Here is a 24,128-nt window from a genome sequence, read left to right on the forward strand (position 1 = left end):
GTGGAAGATATAATCAAGGAACTAGAATAAACTGTATAGAGAACTTCCAAAACTTTAAGAGACAATTCGAAAAGAAATGTGCCAATTTCTTTAAACTTTTAAAAATAAAGGAGGAAAGCATTCTAACTGACCAAATACTGTACAAGGGTGTGCTGAAAAGCAATGCCTCCGAGTTTTTAAATGAAAACTCTTAAGGATTTTTAAATAAAATAAAATGAACATGTTTTACAACAAAAAGATTTTAAGACCTGAAGATTACAGCATAGTCTGTGGAAACTAGTGTTCTTAAGTAAAAAAAAACTTATACGATCTTGAGTGTTGAATGGTTTTTAACAATTAAACAGATCGCCCTTCAACTCGAAAATGAGTAAAATCAATTAAATAAAGCAAACTTTATTAATATTCTACTTGTTTCTTCTTCATGTGTATGTACTTATTTCTCAACATAGTCATTCTGGCGACGAACACAATTCTCCCAATGAGTGACTGGTTTGTTGACACCGTTATTGTAGAAGGTGTGATTTTATTGTTTGAGCCACAACCTCACCTCTGCTTGCACTACTTAATCACTATCAAAGTGAAACAGATGAAAATCGGATGGAGCCATGTCGGGAGTGTATGGAGGGTGATGAACGACAACAATTTGAATTCTTAAAGATATCGCAGCCCTCGTGTCTGGTCTAGCTTTATCATCCTGAAGTAGAGGGTGCTCCATGTGTAGACAGTTAGGAGCTCAGTTACTGCAAGCTGTTTTCCACGCACGGTCATATTTACGTTACACACTGATATATTACACTCTACAGCTCGCAGCCCTCTAGCGCTAGAGGGTTGCAATTTGCGTCATCAAAGCTGGAAAGTCGCCGGAGTAATATGCATGACTTGTAATATCTCAACCGATATTGAGAACAGAATAAAAAATTCGGAGGCGTTTTTTTCAGCACACCTTTGTAATATAGCAACAACAGAAAAGGACCAAAATAACTGTATCAATGAAAGTCAGTTTTCTGAAGAAAATGTACAATACAGAAAAAGTTCAGAATCCCACTTTAGAAGTTTAATGGTTTTCCAGAGAAAGAAACGAGTAAGCACAGAAGAATGGTCATCAGAGAAGAGTGGAAGCAGAGTGAGAAAAATAGGTAGCCTTCTCCTCATATACAGTGTCGTGTAATCTTCAAAACCGTTGTTTCATTATCTACTTAAATATTGGCACTAAATGCTGCTAGTGTAACTGTCTCAGCTGGCTGTGTATTCTCGAGTCGTCTCTCAAGAACCCTACAGTCTGATACAGATATGTAATGTATTGTCTTTAGAGGAACTGCTAATGGTGTTGCAGGGAGTTTGATGATTCTTTTTCATGTGTCTCAGAAGCTGAATAACTTTCTTGTTTAAGATCCTTCCTAATCTCTACATTCCTTACTCTGTCCATTCTTGTTTTTCCCTTAACTGCTCTGAGAAATCTCATTTCCCCTGCTTGCAGTCTGCTCCAGTCCCTTTCTATCGTTGTCCATGTTTCTCCACCATAGGTGATAATGGGGAAGTAATAATTCTTATACATAAGGAGTTTTGCTTTTTCTGAAACTTCCTTATTTCAGATCAGGTGCCGGCCGCAGTGGCCGGACGGTTCTAGGCGCTACAGTCTGGAACCGAGCGACCGCTACGGTTCAGGTTCGAATCCTGCCTCGGGCATGGACGTGTGTGATGTCCTTAGGTTAGTTAGGTTTAGTTAGTTCAAGTTCTAGGCGACTGATGACCTCAGAAGTTAAGTCGCATAGTGCTCAGAGCCATTTGAACCATTTTGAACCAGATCAGGTGTTTTATTGTTGGGTAGACATTGCCTCCCTCCTGTAACCTCCTATTATTTTCGTTGGTTATTCTTCCATCCCTAGATATTTCACTCCCTAAATAAGTGAAACTTTCTACCACTTTGAGGGGTTCTCCATTCAAGGTAATATTTCCGTTTATCTCTTTCTCTCTTCCAAATACCATTACTTCACTCTTATCTTTATTTATTTTTAATCCATACCTTTCCATTATTTCCTTCCACGCAGTGAAAGTAACAATATAAAAATGTTGAGCTGACACTGTACTCGTGATTATTCTTTCTATCCATGCACCAGGAACTAAGATACTTTGCTAATTGTTAGTATGTATATAAAAACTAGAAAAGAACTCAAGTGGGGTTCTTACAATATAGGCATTAAGATACTTTGCCAATTGTTAGCATGTTAAATAAATACCGGAAAAGAACTCAAGTGGGCTTCTGGCAGAGGGAAAGGGGAGAGGGTGGACTTGAAAGAGATAGGTGTTTTTTTTTCATAAGCGTCACACATAACTGCGCCAGATCTCTCCCAGCACGCCTACCTAGTATTTTTATCCATTCTGCTCAACTACTATTTCACGATTTGAGCCTTCTGTGATAGAATGTGATGTCACTGGCATACCTCAAAGCTTTTATTCATTCTCTCAGAAATTTCATTCTCCTTAGCAAATAGCTCCTTTGTTTCCTTTATTGCTTGTTCAAGGTACAGATTGAACGACATTGGGGATAGGCTACAACCCTGCCTGACTCCCTTCTGAAGTACTTCTTCCCTTTCAGGTCCTTTGATTCTTATAAATGCCGTCTGGTTTATGCATGAGTTGCAGATTTTATTCGAGCTACCTACAGAATTACAACTGGTGTAGTCCAATCAACATCGTCAAAAGCTTTCTTTAAACCTATAAAGGCCACAGACCCTCAGTAACTCAGGAAAGATAACAGTTGCACTTTCCCCTTGCTTCCAGCCGTTCGCAGCATTAACATACAGGGTGACAATTATGAAATGTAATCGTCATGACTTTTGACGGTTTGCGTTACGTCGTTCAAACCGCACGATTGGCCGCAGGACATGGTGGTGAGAAGTATGCGCATGCTTGGTTTGGTTTAGCGACGAAGCCAACTTTCTTCCTGATGGGTTGGTCAATAAGCAAAATTGGCGCATTTGTGGCACTGAGAATCCGCATTTCGCAATCGAGAAGTCTCGTCGTTCTCAATGGGTGACTGTGTGGTCTGCAATGTCCAGTCACGGAATAATCATTGCGATATTCCTTGATGGCACGGATGATGATGATGATGATGTTTGGTTTGTTGGGCGCTCAACTGCGTGGTTATCAGCGCCCGTGCAATTTCCCAATCTTTGCTCAGTCCAATTTCGTCACTTTCCTGGATGATGATGAAATGATGAGGACAACACAAACACCCAGTCATCTCGAGGCAGGTGAAAATCCCTGACCCCGCCGGGAATCGAACCCGGGACCCCGTGCTCGGGAAGCGAGAACGCTACCGCGAGACCACGAGCGGCGGACAGTTGATGGCACGGAGACTACCGAATGGTACGTGAAAGTTTTGAAAGATAATATCATCCCCATTATCCAAAGTGACCCAGATTTCGACAAGGTGTAGTTCATGCAAGACGGATCTCGACCCCATCGAAGCCGAAGAGTGTTTGATGTCCTGGTGGAGCACTCTGGGGACCGCATTCTGGCTCTGGGGTACCCATAGTCTTGGCTGCCGAACTTACTTGGAGTTGCTTCTCCGTTCTTTCTTCAGGATAGCCGGCTGCGATATTCGGCCCAGCTTCTTCTCCGAAGAATAGTTACTACTCTGGAGGAATTTTCTATACTTTTAAATAACTCGGAACACTTGAGAATAAAAATGGTTCAAATGGCTCTGAGCACTATGGGACTTAAGTTCTAAGGTCATTAGTCCCCTAGAACTTAGAACTAATTAAACCTAACTAACCTAAGGACATCACACACATCCACGCCCGCGGCAGGATTCGAACCTGCGACCGTAGCGGTCGCGCGGTTCCAGACTGTAGCGCCTAGAACCGCTCGGCCACCCCAGCTGGCACTTGAGAATACTTTGAAATCAATCTCACTGTATTTTCATAACACATAACAGTTTTCATACACTGAAACATATCCCGTAAACTCGACACCTTCCTGTCGGATAGAAGCTATTGCAATCACCTTCTATAAATACGAGGTACATTCAAGTTCTAAGGCCTCCGATTTTTTTTTCTGGACTGGAAAGAATTAGAAACATGCGCATTGTTTTAAAGTGAGGCCGCATTCATTGTCAATACGTCCCAGAGATGGCAGCACCGTACGACAGATGGAATTTTACCGCCAGCGGCGAGGATGAGAACTGTTTTAAACACTTAAAATGGCGACGTTTTCCTTACTTAAACAGCGTGCAATTATTCGTTTTCTGAATTTGCGTGGTGTGAAACCAATTGAAATTCATCGACAGTTGAAGGAGACATGTGGTGATGGAGTTATGGATGTGTCGAAAGTGTGTTCGTGGGTGCGACAGTTTAATGAAGGCAGAACATCGTGTGACAACAAACAGAAACAACCTCGGGCTCGCACAAGCCGGTCTGACGACACGATCGAGAAAGTGGAGAGAATTGTTTTGGGGGATCGCCGAATGACTGTTGAACAGATCGCCTCCAGAGTTGGCATTTCTGTGGGTTCTGTGCACACAATCCTGCATGACGACCTGAAAATGCGACAAGTGTCATCCAGGTGGGTACCACGAATGCTGACGGACGACCACATGGCTGCCCGTGTGGCATGTTGCCAAGCAATGTTGACGCGCAACGACAGCATGAATGGGACTTTCTTTTCGTCGGTTGTGACAATGGATGAGACGTGGATGCCATTTTTCAATCCAGGAACAAAGCGCCAGTCAGCTCAATGGAAGCACACAGATTCACCGCCACCAAAAAATTTCGGGTAACCGCCAGTGCTGAAAAAATGATGGTGTCCATGTTCTGGGACAGCGAGGGCGTAATCCTTACCCATTGCGTTCCAAAGGGCACTATGGTAACAGGTGGATCCTACGAAAATGTTTTGAAGAACAAATTCCTTCCTGCACTGGAACAAAAACGTCTGGGAAGGGCTGTTGCACCAAGATAACGCACCCGCACATCGAGCTAACGTTACGCAACAGTTTCTTCGTGATAACAACTTTCAAGCGATTCCTCATGCTCCCTACTCACCTGACCTGGCTCCTAGTGACTTTTGGCTTTTTCCAACAATGAAAGACACTCTCCGTGGCCGCACATTCACCAGCCGTGCTGCTATTGCCTCAGCGATTTTGCAGTGGTCAAAACAGACTCCCAAAGAAGCCTTCGCCGCTGCCATGGAATCATGGCGTCAGCGTTGTGAAAAAAGTGTGCGTCTGCAGGGCGATTACGTCGAGAAGTAACGCCAGTTTAATCGATTTTGGGTGAGTAGTTAATTAGAAAAAAAATCGGAGGCCTTAGAACTTGAATGCACCTCGTACAGTCTATAAATCTCTCCAAGTTTAACAAGACAACTGTCCAGACTTTACGACAGTAAGTGAGAGAATGAATGAATCAAAATCCCTTCTTTTCTCTCAACACCCTTCAGAGGTTCGCAACAATAATGTTTGGCGTCGCACAGAGTACGGCGCATTTATTCCTTGAGGGGGGCCATGTAACTTCTTAGGCGGGCTCTGCGACTACCTGCTCGCGCCGATCATCCGTCCGACACACGTCCGTTCTGCACACAAGTAATTGTGGAGCAGTAGACACAGTTCTACTTTACCACACTTAGCCATAAAATAACGTGTGTTCGAGGCGGTGATGACTGGGTGTTGTGTGATGTCCTTAGGTTAGTTAGGTTTAAGTAGTTCTACGTTCTAGGGGACTGATGACCATAGATGTTAAGTCCCATAGTGCTCAGAGCCATTTCAACCATTCGAGGCGGTGGAATTACGAGTGTCTCTAGAATTTACTCCCAAATTTTCGAGGCACTAGAAGAGGCCACAGGCATCACATGAGACTCCTTTTTGTGGGGCTATATTAAAGACAAGGTGTACGGCAACGACCTGAAAACCATTGCTCAGCCGATAACAGCCAATGAGGAGATTATCGATAGCTCGAAATTCCGACACTTTAGCAGGTCACGCAGAATTTCGCCATTCGTCTGCGCCACATCATCGCGAATGATGACAAGCATGTCGAACATATCATAACCTAAATTGGAATATCTGTAGTGACGTTTTCATGTTGAATAAAGTGTGTGCACGCCGTGGTTTGCAACTAGTTAACTTTTTTTTCATATAGTTCAATAATTATCACTTTGTAGCAAGACCGTGTTGGTCAGTCATCCAGACCGTTCCCCCTGCAACTGTTGTTCCTGCCCATCTTCAGCAACCAAAGGTTACTTTAGCCTTTTCACAGAAACCGCTCCATTGTGGTCGCACCTATGCTACAGCTACCTGTAGCGTTAAGATACGCAATCCGCCCCACCTTGACTACGTCCGTGGTTCATGGGAAGAGGCATTGTAACCCATTACACGTAATTAGGAGTTGAGACCATTGCTATGCTAAACCTACAGGGTGTCCAGAAAAGGACTCCCTTATTTCAAAATTAAATATCTCGAAAACAAAGATCGATAGAGGAATGCAGTAAACGGTATGTTTATTGTGAAAGCAGCAGTTTGAAATAAATATGAAAAGTCGTGTGACGAGGGCCTCCCGTCGGGTAGACTGTTCGCCTGGTGCAAGTCTTTCAATTTGACGCCACTTCGGCGACTTGCGCGTCGATGGGGATGAAATGATGATGATTAGGACAACATAACACCCAGTCCCTGAGCGGAGAAAATCTCCGACCCAGCCGGGAATCGAACCCGGGCCCTTTGGATTGACAGTCTGTCGCGCTGACCACTTTTTTTTTTTTGCAATTTGTTCGTTATTGATCGTTGTGTTTGGTCGTTGCGGACGTCGCAAGACATCCTGTTCAAGTTCAGTGGTTGATCCTTCCACTCAGTTTTTTATTACAGAGGCCATCCGGCTCTGACCGAACACGCTGAGCTACTGTGCCGGCGATAACTCAGCTATCGGGGGTTTTAGTCTCTTCCTTCGGTACGCTAACCTCCTTTCACGTTTCAGTAGTGGAACTGATCGCTCTGGGCTTCGGATCACTATTTATACTACGCATTACGTATGGCGATTACAGCGCCATCTGTTAGCAGCTTTTGAAACTATTATTGTCCGCCCCCGATAGCTGAGTGGTCGCCGGCACGGTAGCTCAGCGTGTTCGGTCAGAGCCGGATGGCCTCTGTAATAAAAAACTGAGTGGAAGGATCAACCACCGAACTTGAACAGGATGTCTTGCGACGTCCGCAACGACCAAACACAACGATCAATAACGAACAAATTGCAAAAAAAAAAAAATGTGGTCAGCGCGACAGACTGTCAATCCAAAGGGCCCGGGTTCGATTCCCGGCTGGGTCGGAGATTTTCTCCGCTCAGGGACTGGGTGTTATGTTGTCCTAATCATCATTATTTCATCCCCATCGACGCGCAAGTCGCCGAAGTGGCGTCAAATTGAAAGACTTGCACCAGGCGAACAGTCTACCCGACGGGAGGCCCTCGTCACACGACTTTTCATATTTATTTCAAACTGCTGCATAAACTTCTTACAGCTTTCACAATAAACATACCGTTTACTGCATTCCTCTATCGATCTTTGTTTTCGAGATATTTAATTTTGAAATCAGGGAGTCCTTTTCTGGGCACCCTGAATACAGCTTGAATAATACGTCTGAGGAGCAGGACTTCTAGTCCAAGATATGCATTAAATAAGCATTGACTGAACTGTTGGAAGAGAGGGCGCGTATGCTAAGGATTTTCTGCTGTAGGTGGCCCCATCAGAACACGCGGCCCCCTCGCTTCCTCTGGTCCAACCAACGATGGCGCCAGTTTCGCCGCAAGCAGCAACGCCAACGGCAGCAGGCACAAGGGTGAGTGACTTGTACATCTCCCCACTCTTGCTTTTAAGTCAAACGCGGCTCTGAAGCATCTCGCAAAGCTATCTAAGGCCACACGGTCTCAGCTGGAATATGAATGTACATAGAAGTTGACATGGGGAGAGATAAACTTACGTTCCAAAGGAGGACTGCTAACCACGATACGACCATAACGAGTATCTTCGCAAATACAAAGGCTATTCGGAAAGTAAGGTCCGATTGGGTGCGAAATGGAAACAACAGTGAAAATTCAATGAAGTTTTTCACAGATGTTTTGGACAGTGTCTCTAGTATGCCCGACGATCGCGTAAAGCCGTCGCCGCACGGACGGTGCATTCATAAGTTGAGCGTTGAGCGTGCCGAGTGAGGCCCACGAGAAAGACAGGCCACGGCGCGTACGCCATGAAGGTAAGCCTTAACTCGCTCTCTCTCTCAGGTAAGCAGACAAAATGCGTCTCTGAAACTGTTAACTCGCAGCTGGGCGTGTACGTACTTACGAGAATTGCATCTTCTACTGGAATCTGCTATTATGAAGTCTTACTGATTCACTACAATAAAATTTAATATAAGGTCAATGCTCGATATAAATGCTTGTTTATAGCATTTAGTCTCTTCTGCTTAACAGTCCTCATTTCATACAAGAAGTGGTGCCTTATGCAACTGATAATCGCTTTGGGATGATTTTAATTTTATTCTACCCTAGTACAGCCTAGGTAGGCCTATAGACTTCCGACCACTGCAGGACTAATAACAGTAAGACTCCGTAATAGCGGATTCCAGTAGAAGATGCAATTCTCGTTTATACATGCACACCTAGTTACAAGTTAACCGATGTAGAAACGCAGTTTGTCTGCCAGCGAGTGCAGGCCTACCTTCGTGACATACGCGCCGCGGCCTGAATTTCTCGTAGGCGTCGGAGCCGAGTTTCTGGCGTCATAGTGTGGAATAGCACGATGGGGAATCTCTCTGAACGTGCACAGCAATATCTAGCTTGTCAGATATTCTGAACGTTCGTTTGAATAAGAGAGGGAAGAACGCCACCTACGTCACGTGCACGCCGTCTCCCTTCGGACCAGACTTTTGAGTCGCCATATTGGCCTTGGGTTGAAGCGCGTACTACAAACGCAAACAAAGTTGATACGCTTCGCGGTGGCTGATGGGATCGACCATATAGGCATTTCACATTTACAGTCGCTGCCATTAGCCACCGCGCTAAATGTCAACTTTGTTTGCGCGGTTACTGTGTATATATGTCGTGTCTGAGCACCAGAAAACTGAGGAGCTCTCGAAAACCCGCCGTTAATTGTATGATTCGTTGTTATAATATGACAAGAAAAGTCATATTCGTGGTAAAAGAGTGATTGTAACTTACATATTATGAGAGTATGCGACTTGAAGGCGACGGCATGTAGATGATCCATCAAAAACGCATTGTTCTTGGTACAATTTGTTATAATTAGACTTCTATTAGTAATATGGCTACGATTAAGGGTTCCTTTAGGAAAAGATGAGGTCATTAACAACTAGTGGTCTCTTTACAGCCGGCACAGTAGCTCAGGATGTTAGGGCTGAGGGTTAGCTGCCTTCAGTAATAAAAAACTGAGCGAATGGACCTGTGATGAACTTGAACCAGCTTCATGGGACGTCCGCCCTGAAAAAATACAACTACCAATAACAAGTACTAAAAAATTTTTTAAAAAAGGCCCAATGAATAGCGTTACAGATTCGTCACGAAATTTATCAGGAGTTGGAGCTTCGTATCTCACTTCATCAAAGTACTTTTTTCTAACCTTTGCGTTTTTAATAGGTTCTGAAACTTTCTTAGTAGTTTGATATAAATATATACTATAATGTTCGATGTTATTTAAATATAAGTACGCTCTTTTTGAGAAGTGAGTTTGTTCGATTGGCTTAATGTATAGTATACCTTGCACTACTTTCAGTAAGATATTTTGTCTTTTTTTCTTTTAAGTTTTGTAATTCACATGTAAAGATTCTGTAACTGAGTTGGAATAGCTCTGACACCGGCTACGAGCGCTTTTCGTTTGCTGTGATACAAGATAAGTAATTTAGCTACTAATTAATCGTTTTTGCTGTCTATTCTATAGTATTTACGCGCATTAGTGTCAGGTAGGCGTGATAAATTGAAGGTTTCAGTTTTTATTTGCGTCTGAATGAGTTAAGCGGCGTTCCTGTTTAGGACAGTTCCGCGTGTACGCAAACGTTTTTTTACATTTTTAACTGAAGTTAAATATGCGGAATTATTAAGTAATTCAATGCACAGTACTCAGTATTTGCGGTTATTAGTGTCATTTAGACTCGATACATTGAAGGTCGCAGTTTTTATACGTTTTACTAGGAATAGTGATACTGACAGTGAATTCTAACCTCACTTGTATACGTTTGACTAGCGCAACCTGCGACCGTTAACAGTTAAGCAAACGTAAAACACGTGGTAAATTACTATTACACTACAATATCTGTGTAAATCAGTGTTACAGTATTACTTCTGAGCCGTTCTTACAAACGGTTTAGTTAGCAGAAAGCTAAAACTCACCTCGCCGTCTGCTTAAATTCCTTAGCTTGTTGTGGTCTTTAGTGATCGTTTACTGTAAGCCCATCGGTTCATATAAAGTAGAGTTCGTATTTGTGCTTTGCATTCTGAACTCTTTCTTATTGTTAGCTAAAGGTTTTGTTTTGTACCTGAATTTGTCAGTGTACAAAACTCAGTATTTACGTTTATTAGTGTCATTTAGACTCGGTACATTTAAGGTAGAAATTTTTATAGTTTTATTATGTCACTTTTGCGTGTACGTAAACGCTTGTTTAAATTACAAATACGAGGGATAATCAGTAGGTGCAGCTTACCGTAGATCACTGTTTAATTCTTTAATAATACCCACTAGATAGCCTCTAGCAGTTTACTGTAGGTCACTGTCTTATCCTGTAGTATTCACTAAATAGCCCTTAGCAGGAAAATAAGCACCAGATGTAGCTTCTAGCATAAATTTTTATTTTCATTACTGAGTGTCCTTTCTGCCAAGTAGAAGGTAGCTGTTAACCTAGTGCAGCAGTAGGTTTCCTTAAGTTTTTATAGTAAATCGGTTATTAGCTAGATGAATAGGGACTGTGTCTGTTGTGTGCGGATGGAGGAGGAGTTGACTACAGTACAAACGCAGCTGGAAGCTTTGTTGGCCACAGTCAACAAGCTCCAGAGTGCCACCTTGAAGTGCGGTGGGGATGGGGTGCCTGGGCAGCCTCTGCTGTACTAGATGTGCAGGGGGTGGGGGGGGGGGGGGATGTCACAGCTCTCTGTCACTGAGCCGACCTCAGGTGCGACTCTCACCTCAGTGTGGGTGGCGGAGTGTGTCGAGATCTCGAGCCCCAAGGCGAAGTCTGCATGGAGGGCGCAGGCTCCTGCCGAATCCCATGCACTTTGCTGATAGATTCAGTGTGCTATCTGATGCTAGGGGGGAGGTTGAGCCGGATCAGAATGCACCTTCTGCCAGGATAGTGGCCGCTCCTTCAGCAAGGTCCGGACAGGCACGTGGGGGTAGGGATTTGTTAGTTACTGGGAGCTCCAGTGTTAGGCGGGTCATGGAGCCCCTCAGGAACATAGCGGCTGGAGCGGAGAAGTAGTCCAACGCTCACTAGGCGTGCTTGCCGGGAGGGCCTTGTCCGGGATGTGGAAGAGGCTCCTCCGGCGGGTGTCGAGCGTGTGGGGTGCAGCCAGCTGCAGATTGTTGCGCCTGTTAGCACCAACGATGCCAGTCGTCGGGGTTCCGAGGAAATCCTTGGGTCCTTTCGACAGCTGGCTAAATTGGCGAAGGCGGCCTCCATTTCTCGAGGAGTGGAAGCCAAGCTGGCGATCTGCAGCATCGTACCCAGGGTGGATCGAAGTCCTATGGTTTGGAGTCGAATGGAGAATTAAACCAGAGGCTACGTCGACTCTGTGAGGAAAATGATTGTAGATTCCTCGACCTACGCTATGGGTTGAAGGTTGTAGGACGCCCCTCGATAGATCAAGGGTGAACTACACACAGGAAGCAGCTACATGGGTAGCACAGTACTTGTGGCGTGCACATGGTTTTTTTTTTTTTAGATTAGGTTCCTCCCCATGGGAAACAAACCGTTGGCCTGAAAAATTACCAGTTCATGTCACTGATGTGGGTGTACCAACTGTAAAAATTGTTAGTTCGCCTAAACAGGTCATTCCAAAGGATTTAAAAATGCTTAATATCATGTTAGTAAATTGTCGAACTGTCTGTAGCAAGATCCCCGAGTTACTCTCCGAAATAAACAGCAGCAATGCCAATATTGTATTAGGTACCGAAAGCTGGTTGAAACCAGACATAAAAAACAGTGAAATTTTGAACTCGGGTTGGACAATGTTTAGGAAGGATAGGAGTGATGCTATGGGAGGTGGTCTGTTCATTGCAGTTAAAAGCTGTTTAAACGCAGCTGAGATCGATACTGGGTCGGACTGTGAAATAGTCTGGATAAAACTGTCAATCAGACAAGGATTGACCATTGTATTAGGATGTTTTTATAGACCACCAGAATCCGCAACAAACGTCGCAGAACGTTTCAGGGAAAGTACGTAGGAAATAATTATCCAAATTATCTATTATTTATTGGTGTAGACTTTAATCTGGCTTCATTGACTGGGAAAATTACACGTTTATCACAGAGGGCAGAAGCAAATATTCGTGTGAATTTATTCTATCAGCGCTCTCAACATACAGCCTTGAGCAATTGGTGAGAAAACCAACTCGAGTTGGGGACATATTAGATATCTTGGCGGCAAACAGACCTGATCTTTTTGAGGAAGTTAATCTAGAAGAAGGTATTAGCGACCATAATGTCGCTGTGGCTTCTATGTCAGTGGAAGTTGCAAAAAAACCAAACAAACAGCGTAGAGTTTTCTTGTTTGGGAAAGCAAATAAAAGTGTCGCGGGACACAAAGATATTGAGCATCTTTAGTCGGAATTTAAAGGTATTGTCCACCATGTGCTAGTGAAGTATGTGCCTAGCAAAAATATAGGGGAGGGAAAGGATCCACCTTGGTACAACAAACATATTAGGAAGTTGCTGAGAAAGTAGAGAATTTTGCACAGCCTTTTTAAACGTAGTCACGGCTTCACTGACAAACAGAAATAATGCGAAATGAAAGCAGCTATCAGAAGGACAATGAGAGATTCTGCTAACGAATTTGAAAGCAATATTTTATCTGCAGATTCTAAAATAACACCAAAAAATTTTGGTCGTACGTAAAATCTATGAACGCTACAAATAATTCAACACATTCTGTTGCTGACAGTACGGGTAATGTAACTGATGATGATAAACAGAAGGCCGAAATTCTAAACCTAGCTTTCAAAAACTTGTTTACGGTAGAGGACTGCAGCAACATTCCTCGTTTCAATCATCGAACAAACGCAAGGATGGCTGTCATAGTGTTTAGTGTATCTGGGATTGTAAAACAGTAATATCTTTAGATGCCAGGAAGGCATCTGGCCCAGACGGTATCCCCGTAACATTATATGTTGACTATGCTACAAATATAGCACCATTCTTATCCATCAGCTATCAGAGTTCATTGGAACAGCGGAATGTTCCACGGGACTGGAAGAAGGCCCAGGTCATAGCACTCTATAAAAAGGGTAGAAAATCGGATGCACATAATTACCGGCCAATTTCATTGACATAGATTTGTTCTAGAATCATGGAACATATTTTGTGTTCAGACATAATGTCCTTTCTAGACTCTGAGAAGCTCATTTGCAGAAACCAGCAAGGTTTTAGGAAACAGCGGTCATGCGAGACACAGCTGGCCCTCTTTGTGCATGACATACAACAGGTATAGATACCGGTTCCCAGGTTGATGCCACATTTCTCGACTTTCTAAAGGCGTTCGACTCAGTTCTGCACTGTCGCTTGCTCCAAATAGTGCGCGTTTACGGTCTATCCGATGACATATGCGGTTGTATAGAAAGTTTTCTAACAGAGAGGGAGCAGTATGTCGTCCTGAACGGGGTGACTTCAACAGAAGCAAGCGTAACTTCAGGTGTGCTCCAGGGTAGCGTAATAGGTCCGCTGCTTTTTACGATTTACATAAACGATCTGGTTGATGGTACTGACAGCGGTGTTAGACTGTTTGCCGATGATGCTGTAGTCTACAGGAAAGTAGTATCACACTAAAGTTGTGAACAAATCAATGAGGATTTGCAGAAAATTAATGTGTGGTGTAATGACTGGCAGTTATCTCTCAATATTAGTAAGTGTAACCTACTACGTATAACAAGGCGAAAATCCCCATTAATGTACGAGTACAAAATAAATGCCCAGTCTTTGGAAGCGGTAACATCCGTCAAATATCTGGGTGTGACTATTCGAAGTGATCTCAGATGGAATGATAAGATTACACAAGTAACAGGTAAGGCAAACTCTAGATTGCGGTTTGTTGGTAGAATCCTGAAGCGATGCAGTCCTTCAACAAAGGAAATAGCGTATAACGTCCGGTCTTAGAGTATTGTTTGTCTGTATGGGACGCTTACCAGTTGGGTCTGATTCAAGAGGTTGAGAAGGTCCAAAGAAGAGCGGCAAGATTCGTGACTGGTACATTTAGCCATCGCGAGAGCGTTGCAAATCTCATAGAGTGTTTGAAGTGGGACACACTTGCAGATAGATGGCGCGCTAAACGGAAGGGGCTGCTCACTAAATTCCGAAATCCGATCTTCACCGATGATGTAGAGCATATATTATTACCATCAACTTTCAAGTCCCGCAATAATCACCATTCAAAGATAAGGGAAATTAGAGCTCGTACTGAGGCGTTCTGATAGTCGTTTTTCCCTTACGCGATCCGCGAGTGGAACAGGGGGGGGGGGGGAGGAGGGGGAATGACTTTGGCGCGAATTGTGCCCTCCGCCATACAGCGCTTGGTGGCTAGCGGAGTATACAGGGTGTTACAAAAAGGTACGGCCAAACTTTCAGGAAACATCCCTCACACACAAAGAAAGAAAATATGTTATATGGACATGTGTCCGGAAACGCTTACTTTCCATGTTAGAGCTCATTTTATTACTTCTCTTTAAAACACATTAATCATGGAATGGAAACACACAGCAACAGAACGTACCAGAATGACTTCAAACACTTTGTTACAGGAAATGTTCAAAATGTCCTCCGTTAGCGAGGATACATGCATCCACCCTCCGTCGCATGGAATCCCTGATGCACTGATGCAGCCCTGGAGAATAGCGTATTGTATCACAGCCGTCCACAATACGAGCACGAAGAGTCTCTACATTTGGTACCGGGGTTGCGTAGACAAGAGCTTTCAAATGCCCCCATAAATGAAAGTCAAGAGGGTTGAGGTCAGGAGAGCGTGGAGGCCATGGAATTGGTCCGCCTCTACCAATCCATCGGTCACCGAATCAGTTGTTGAGAAGCGTACGAACACTTCGACTGAAATGTGCAGGAGCTCCATCGTGCATGAACCACATGTTGTGTCGTACTTGTAAAGGCACATGTTCTAGCAGCGCAAGTAGAGTATCCCGTATGAAATCATGATAACGTGCTCCATTGAGCGTAGGTGGAAGAACATGGGGCCCAATCAAGACATCACCAACAATGCCTGCCCAAACGTTCACAGAAAATCTGTGTTGATGACGTGATTGCACAATTGCGTGCGGATTCTCGTCAGCCCACACATGTTGATTGTGAAAATTTACAATTTGATCACGTTGGAATGAAGCCTGATCCGTAAAGAGAACATTTGCACTGAAATGAGGATTGACACATTGTTGGATGAACCATTCGCAAAAGTGTACCCGTGGAGGTCAATCAGCTGCTGATAGTGCCTGCACACGCTGTACATGGTACGGAAACAACTGGTTTTCCCGTAGCACTCTCCATACAGTGACGTGGTCAACGTTACCTTGTACAGCAGCAACTTCTCTGACGCTGACATTAGGGTTATCGTCAACTGCACGAAGAATTGTCTCGTCCATTGCAGGTGTCGTCGTTCTAGGTCTTCTCGGGTAACGAGTCATAGGCTGGAATGTTCCGTGCTCCCTAAGACGCCGATCAATTGCTTCGAACGTCTTCCTGTCGGGACACCTTCCGGAAATCTGTCTCGATACAAACGTACCGCCACGGCTATTGCCCCGCGCTAATCCATATATCAAATGGGCATTTGCCAACTTCGCATTTGTAAACATTGCACTGACTTCAAAACCACGTTCGTGATGAACACTAACTTGTTGATGCTACGTACTGATGTGCTTGATGCTAGTACTGTAGAGCAATGAGTCGCATGTCAACACAAGCACCGAAGTCAACATTACCCCTCTTCAATTGGGCCAACTGGCGGTGAATCGAGGAAGTGCAGTACATAATGACGAAACTATAATGAGCTCTAACATGGAAATTAAGCGTTTCGGGACACATGTCCACATAACATCTTTTCTTTATTTGTGTGTGAGGAATGTTTCCTGAAAGTTTGGCCGTACCTTTTTGTAACAGCCTGTATATGTATACGTAGATGTAGATGTATATCAAGTAAGAATGACCTTAGCGTTTTATACAAAGTGAGAATGATGAAATAATTTTTATCTTGTGTGGAGAACTATTCGTATTGCACTATTTGTAATGGAATTCTTATAAGCCGAGGCCGTTATTGACTGGACATGGTACTTTTCTTTTTGCCTTATAACATTTTCACGGATATTGAAGTTTTTATTTGTGTTTACTATAGACAGACCAACCTGGCTAGCATATGGACAAGGAAGGACAGTCTGATATATGAGCCAGATACAGCCGACAACCGCCGCTGGAGCGCGTTGCGATCGCGTTTACACGTAGGAGCCTGCGTACCATATGCACAAGTCGCATCGTTCCTGAGCGTTCAACAGCACACTGAACTCGGCACGTTCACTCAACGTTGACGTTCGACAGCACGGTCCGTGTGCCGACGGCGTAACGTCGCTCTTTTCAGTTCTGAGCTCACAGCGATCACGCAAAATAGTGTCGCCCGCCAAGTATACGGGCCTGATGAGAGATATCGCCCGATGTCATGCAGCCCACAACTTAACTGTTAATGCGTTTCCTTCTTCACGAAAATTCTCGGTCTTACACTGCAGGGACAATGAAGACAATCCTGCAGCGTTTCCGATGGCAAGTGTTTGATCACCCGCTATACAGCCAGCAACTGGCTCCCTCTTAAGTTTCATTTCTGCTCACATGATCCGCTGGCTACGAAGACAACATTTTTGCACAGACAACGAGCTGTAGGCAGCGTAGAGAATTGGCTGAAAGCACAGGCGGCTGTCTTCTATGACGAGGGTATTGGAAAGTTGGTCCATCGCTGAGACAAAAATGTCTGTGTCGAAGTGGCGACTATGTAGAGAGGTAGTTGAATGGGGAAGCTTACTGTAGCAGATAAAGCATTATTGATTTCCACAGTGTTTTCCTTTTAGCGACCGATCGGACATTACTTTCTGAATAGCCCTCGCTGTGGTGTGACCGCCAGACACCACACTTGCTAGGTGGTAGCCTTTAAATCGGCCGCGGTCCGTTAGTATACGTCGGACCCGCGTGTCGCCACTATCAATGATTGCAGTCCGAGCGCCGCCACACGGCAGGTCTAGAGAGACTTCCTAGCACTCGCCCCAGTTGTACAGCCGACTTTGCTAGCGATGGTTCACTGACAAATTACGCTCTCATTTGCCGAGACGATAGTTAGCATAGCCTTCAGCTACGTCATTTGCTACGACCTAGCAAGGCGCCATTACCAGTTACTATTGGTGCTGTAAAACATGTACCGTCAAGAGCGATGTTCACCAATTATGGATTAAAGTTAAGTATTCCAGAAGCTACGTACTATTTTTCTTAGTCTCATTTACCTGTCCTGTTCCAGACCTCACGCCAGCCTGCGTGAGCTTAAACGCGTGCCTTTCGGCTTCCTCATAGTGGCTAGGCTGTCTTGCCAAGCCACAACACTCGCATGTGACTGGCTCGATGAATATTGGACCAATAAAATCCAATTCGTTACACTGCACGTCGAATTTTCCACATAAACCCTGCGTGTTTCAAAGTCCTTGCAACAGGCGTGTGGGAGTGATAGATTACGTCATGTTTAGAGATCATGTCGTACTGGGCAGAAAACGATCGCTGACGTTTCCTGGCAACGGCAGTCGTCTTATTGAACTCGCCGGCCCTGGGACGACGAGATTTCACCGAAATAACAGGGTGTGGTGCATCTGCGTACAACCTACCCCAGCAAATTGATAGCGATTTACAGCAAGGGAACCTTAGGAATAAGTGTCTTCTACCGGGGGAAAGGTATTTTAGTAGCTCGGCCTATCACCTTTTACGCGTAGCACATGACCAACTTATAGGCAATACACACTGCATACGAACGACGCAGAGAGCCTATGCCCTGGCGCCTCTGAAGGACATAAGCAGTTATGAAAGACGCATAGTGTCGCCAGAAAGCTTCAGTGAACATTTTGTCCCTAACAACAAATTGTTGCCGACCGTTGTGACCGAGCGGTTCTAGGCGCTTCAGTCCGGAACCGCGCCGCTGCTACGGTCGCAGGTTCGAATCCTGCCTCGGGCATGGATGTGTTTGCCATCCTTAGGTCAGTTAGGTTTCAGTAGTTCTAAGTATTGGGGACTTATGACCGCAGATGTTAACTCCCATAGTGCTCAGAGCCATTTGAACCATTTGAACAAGTTGTTCCTGATGACGCGATCTTTCAAACGTAGATCTTTGTCGCAAATACCTTGAAACACGCTGCATGTAAACGATTTATCTGATAGGTTAGCAGCGATATAAGATTGTTCGCTGACGATGCTGCTGTGTACGGTAACCGATCGTAAGAAATTGTTGAAAACCTTGGAAAGAATTTCCACCTGGTGTAACGAATGGCAGCTCTCTTTAAATGTGAATAAGTATGAGATAATGCTTACAACAACAAAAAAGGTCCCGATAGTATCTGATTACAAGATTAGTGGTGAAATTTTTGAGCAGGTCACACCTTTTAAGTATTTGGCATAGTCATAAGAAGCGATACGAGGTGGGAGTATCGTCTGAACTCAGTGTTAGGAAAGGAGAATGGAATATGTAGATATGCTGGAAGTGTTTTGGGGAAGTGTGGTGCATCTGTAAAGGGAATTGGCATACTTGGCACTAGTGCGAGCAGTTCTTTTGTGTATTATCCCAGTGTTTGGAGTGCGTATAAAGCAAACATCGCAAGAGACATAAGACGAATTCAGACACGCGCTGCTAGGATCGTAACAGATTGGTATACCCTGACCTAAGTTTAACCGATATACTTGGAGACCTCGAACGGGGAATCTATGGATAAAAGATGACGTAGTTCTCGTGAAACCCTGCTGGGAAAATTTAGAGAGCCCACATTCTGCGACGACTGTGCGACCATTATGCTGCCGCCAACGTGTATGTCATGTATGGTTCAAGAGAATAAGACAGAGGAACATGGACAGTAATTTTGATGTCAAAACATCTGTTCGCTCGTCGGTCGACCTTTAGACTAATTATGAGTAAATAGTGGATGGGCCCACAGTGGACTGATCATGTCTGAACGTGTTTGTCACGCAGTATTTATTTTGCCTGTAAAGCTATCGCATGCGCGTGATTGTTACGAATTAGTTTTGTGTAAACTTATAAATTCGTGTAGCGTGGAAACGCACTTCGCTAGAACGTAATTCGGGAGTGACTGTGAAGAGTTTGAGGAGCACTACAAGGACGAAAGTGAAACAATGAACATATTCGCTGGAATACAAATGAAAATTAGTATTAAATTGAAAATTACAAAATTATTAAAGATGCCGCCTCATATGATACTTGAACATGCTCGGAACTTTATAAAATACAAGTCAGAGGAAATCTCGCCTCGAAAGAAATTCAAACATCTGAAAAAGTTTACTGTAAAGAGGATACTAGAGCTACGACAGCGTCGAAAAGGAAATGAAGAAAGGGCGCAAAGCGATTACTTTGCTGGCCCGTCAGGTATGCATCGGTCAGCGACAGTCTACGGATCATGTGGGAGTGTGATTGGAAGGCACCACAGGAAACAGTGATAATATGGACATAGATGGCGACGTGACAACGGCAGACGTGCATGTATTTCGACCACCATTCGTCGTGTTGTCAATCGACGCCGATACATCAGGAATCAATGTTCGTACATTGATGGAAGATACTGATAACTAAATCACATGCGTAGCGATTTTATCCCGAAGTTTTCATTAAAAATCTACTGCGTAGCACCGAATTGAGCACTAGGAGGTTTTTTTTTATTTTTTAGTCTCGGTAAATACGCGAACGGAACAGAAAAGAAAATCGATGCTATGGGTACGATGTACCCTCTACCGTGCACTGTCCACCGGCTTGTAGAATGTTTATGCAGAAGCAGATGTAAATGAAATGAAGAAACAAGTGAAGAAAAACTGACTTTGTACATCTATACTCTGCAACCGCTCTGAATGGCAGAAGGTAGTTCCCATTCTTACTAGGGCTTTTTCCGTTCCATTCACTTATGGAGCACTGGAGAAATGTTTATACACCTCTGTGCGCGCTGCAACTAATCTAATCTTCTCTTGGTGACCCCTCTGACAGCGATGATTGGGACGTTGTAGTCGATTCCTCGATTCCTAACTTAAAGCTGGTCCAAGTACGCTTTCAGGGGACAGTTGAGTGTATTTTAAGGTGTTTGTCGATTCATTTCTTTCAGCATCTACGCAACGTTCTCCTACGAGTCAAAAGCCTGTGACCAAATGTGCTGCTCTTCTTTATTACCTTCAATATCCCCAATTAGACCTGTTTGGTACGGGTGTCACGCAATTGAGAAATATTCAACGATGGATCGCACGAGTGCTTTGTAAGCAATATCCTCTGTAGAGTGATTGTACTTTTCTAGGATCCTACCAATGTACCAAAGTTTGCAACCTGCTTTACGTACGACTGAGCCTATGTGATCGTTCTATTTCTTACCTCTGTCCTTTATCCTTATGACTCATTGGTACTGTAGCCAAAGAATACTAGGAATTTTCGTTTCTGAAGTGCACAGTTTTACGTTTATGAACATTTAGAGCAACTTACCAATCTTTGCATCTGTTTGGAGTCTTCTCAAGACATAGCTTTTTCAGAAACTACTTTGTTGTGAATATTTGCATCTACGAAAAGTTTGAGGTTATTAGATTATTAATGCAAGACTATAAATGTAAAAAACGAACAACATGAGCCCCAGTATATATACCTGGGGAACACATCAAGTTAACGTTACATATGTCGATGATTCTCTATCCAAGGCAACGTGCTGCGCCTCTCTGTCTCAAATTTCGCTTGATATTCCATACGATCCCACTTTCGATAATAAGCGTATGTCTATTACTGAATCAAATGTTTTTTGGAAGTCAAGAAAAACGGTATCTATCTCACTGCCTTGATCCAACGCTTTAAGGATGTCGTGTGAAAAGCGCTGCTTTGATTTCGCATGACCGGTGTTTTCGGAATCCATGCTTCCTTGTGATGAAGGAGATCACTCTATTCGATATACCGCAGTACTTTTAAGCTCAGAATATGTTCTAAGAGTTTACATGTCAAAGATTCTGAACGATAGTTTTGTGAATCACTTACGCTATCCTTCTGTGGCTTGTCCTTCCTTCCAACTGCTGGGCACGGTTCTGTGTTCGAGGGGTTTACGGTATGCTGTGGTCAAAAGAGGGTCTAACTCTGCTGCAAATTCTGTGTCTAATCTAACAGGGATTCCTTCAGGCCTTTGGGCTTTATTCAATTTACGGACTTCACCTGTTTCTCAACGGCGCTAACACTAATACGAGTATCTGTTTCACACATCTTCACACTGTTGCCAGAATTAAAGTGCGATAATGTTCCTGGATTTCCCTTTTTGGGCCCGCATCTCGCGGTCGTGCGGTAGCGTTCTCGCTTCCCACGCCCGGGTTCCCGGGTTCGATTCCCGGCGGGGTCAGGGATTTTCTCTGCCTCGTGATGGCTGGGTGTTGTGTGCTGTCCTTAGGTTAGTTAGGTTTAAGTAGTTCTAAGTTCTAGGGGACTTATGACCACAGCAGTTGAGTCCCATAGTGCTCAGAGCCATTTGAACCATTTCCCTTTTTGAAGAAAAATTTGAAAACAATGTTCGGCGTTTCTGCTTTTGATATACTACTTTCTCAGTTGATGTACCATTTATGAGTGTCTGACGCTAGCTTTGATGCCAGTGACAGCTTCTTAGTAACAATCAGAATTTCTTTTGATTTTGTGACAGATATTTCGATAATATTCTACTATGATAGTCGTTAGATTGCTTCACATATTGCCCGTCTCACAGCGAAATGCGCTTTATACTGCATCCCTCTATCTATACTGATATGTTTTGTACTATACCGAGTATGCGGTAATCTCAGTTTGTTTAAAAGCTTCTTTATAGTGGCTGTATATCGTGGAGGGTCCCTCCCATCATGAACTGTTGTACGCTGTACAAATCTATTCAATGCACAGACAACTATTCTTTTAAACTATCTGTTACAACTAGTTTTCAGAGAAAGCATTTACTATTGTTTCGCAGGAGGTCCTGTCACAAACATCACTTACAGAACTATAATTTTATCAATCGATTGTTGGATGCTTAAAGTCTCATAAAATAGTGAAAAACACACGTACTAGCGAACTGCGGTTTCGTTTACAATAATTTTATCTTTAAACTCTTTCATTGATCCTCGTTTGCATACAAAAACTACAGTGTGGTACAGTAGGTCCACCATGATGCACAACACTTTCGTTATTTATTACCAAACTAGTTTCAGTGGCAAATATCGCCATCATCAGTGGGTTCTTTGATACTAAAAAATGCAGAAATATCATGTTTGGTTCCAAAATTGTTTTTGTGAATAACTTCATGATATCGTATTTACTATACGTCACAGCATGGGTTTATCATTGCTCCACTGTTTTCAGCATATTTTCTGCTGTTTTTGTTGCCGTTTTTCTCGGCATACATCATGTCATATGCAACTGTATGAGTGGCTGTAAGTAAAAAAATACAAAACGTGAACTTATGTATGTCGAGATTACACAATTGGGATGGCAGTAGTGTTGTGGGTACAATTTTGGTTTGTCTAAAAGTAACTACAAACCGCCCAAATTACGTGAGTACATGAGAAACTAGGTAACAACTTAGCACACAGCAGAACTATATCAATAACACTACCTACACTGACATACAAAAGTTCACGTTGCATATTTCTTTACTAACAGCCACTCATACAGATGCATATGACATGATGTATGCCGAGAAAAAAAGGCAACAAAAAACGGAGAAAATATGTCGGAAACAGGCAACAATCGTAAAACCATGCTGTCACAAATAGTAACTAAGATATTATGAAATTATTCACCGAATCCACTGATAACGGCAGTATTTGTCGCTGCAACTAGTTTAGGAATAAATAAATAACAAAAGTGTTTTGCATCAAGGCGGACCTATAACCTCATATCGTTGTTTCGTTTACATTTGGAGGCGAGGCTGGTAATCGACATAAGGATCCATTTACACACATCGAAATAAGTTTTGCATTCGGAACCTGTACAGGAAATTGGAATAGCGATCAACATTATTTTCGTCCTTTTTATTGCTCATGAAAACCACACATTGCATGTTGTACCACAGTACAGCAAGACCTTCAGAGGTGGTGATCCAGATTGCTGTGCACAACGGTACCTCTAATACCCAGTAGCACGTCCTCTTGCATTGATGCATGCCTGTATTCGCCGTGGCATACTATCCACAAGTTCATCAAGGCACTATTGGTAAAGATTGTCCCACTCCTCAACGGCGATTCGACGTGGATCACTCAGAGTGGTTAGTGGGTCACGTCGCCCATAAACAGCCCTTTTCAATCTATCCCAGGCATGTTCGGTAGGGTTCATGCCTGGAGAACATGCTGGCCACTCTGACGAGCGATGTCGTTATCCTGAAGGAAGTCATTCACAAGATGTGCGATGCGGGCGCGAATTGTCGTCCATGAAGGCGAATGCCTCGCCAATATGATGCCGATATGGTTACACTATCGGTCAGAGGATGGCATTCACTTATCGCACAGTCGTTACGGCGCCTTCCGTCACCACCAGCGGCCGCACATCGGCTCCACATAATGCCACCGCCAAACATCTGGGAACCTCCACCTTGCTGCACTCGCTGGTCAGTGTGTCTAAGGCGTTCAGCCTGACAGGGTTGCCTCCAAGCACTTCTCCAATGAT

Source organism: Schistocerca cancellata, chromosome 2, assembly GCF_023864275.1.
Source record: "Schistocerca cancellata isolate TAMUIC-IGC-003103 chromosome 2, iqSchCanc2.1, whole genome shotgun sequence".
NCBI lineage: Eukaryota > Metazoa > Arthropoda > Insecta > Orthoptera > Acrididae > Schistocerca > Schistocerca cancellata.